Here is a 1,071-nt window from a genome sequence, read left to right as displayed (position 1 = left end):
AAAGGGAGAGGGACCAACAAGGTTTTTGTGTCGGATGCGTGCGACAGAATTGAAGATTGTCGGCGAGAGAGAGAGAGAGAGAGAGAGAGAGAGAGAGAGAGAGAGAGAGAGAGAGAGAGAGAGAGAGAGAACAGGAGTCCGGGAGAGGGAGAGGTCGCGTTTTATGCATCAAAGACTGATATAAACCATGTTTCTATATAAACTTGCATTCAAATATTTAAATTGGAGAACATGTTGTCTGCAATCCACACATGAACGGATATATGCGTATATCAAACAAGTTCATTAATTTTACTTTCAACATGTTCATGGAGTACTATAATACTGTACAACATGCTACTCGATTGAGGTGTTCAATTTTGGATTTAGTTCACTATTTTGACCTACTGAACGAGCTATTTCATTGAATCGAGATATTTCATTTTGGGTTTGATTCGCGTTTTTGAGTGGGTCAACTATTTGTCATATAGTAAATCGCTAGCAACGAGCATGTAAAAACACATTACTCCCGAGCATCATCTCTCCACATCTAAAAAAGAAGTGGCAAGCTAATATTTCAAAATTTTATCCGAATCGACTTGGTAAGGTAGACGTGGATGCTCGTTCTCCCAAAATTTTAAGGAACCGTTAAACATCCTCTCTGCTCGGTGGAATTCGCCCAAGCAAATAAATGGGAGACGCGAAATTACCGTCCTATGTTGGACACGCATCAATTGGCCCATTGTACATCGAGGGTAGGTTCGTAACTTCATCCAAGCGCGCCTTCTCCTCGGCCGAAATGACATGTGCCGAATAATTTATAAACCATGGTCGGCAAAACATGCTCTCCTCACCCGAAATAGCTCGCACCCACTATTTCAAAACACGCTCTCCTCGCCCGAAATCGCTCGCGCCCACTATAGTTCAAAACACGCCCTCGTCGCCCGAAATTTCTCCCACCCACTATTTGCGGAGAAGCAAAGTTACTCTACTATCCCCGACCCTCAGTACACAGACCCAAGCCGAGAAGCCTATAGGCAAGGGTAGAACTGTAACTCCCCCTCACATTTCAGACAAATGCGTCCGTAAGAC

Source organism: Triticum dicoccoides, chromosome 6A, assembly GCF_002162155.2.
Source record: "Triticum dicoccoides isolate Atlit2015 ecotype Zavitan chromosome 6A, WEW_v2.0, whole genome shotgun sequence".
In the NCBI taxonomy this organism is placed as follows: Eukaryota; Viridiplantae; Streptophyta; class Magnoliopsida; order Poales; family Poaceae; genus Triticum; species Triticum dicoccoides.
The sequence above is the reverse complement of the archived record's forward strand: the minus strand, read 5'-3'. Positions refer to the sequence as shown.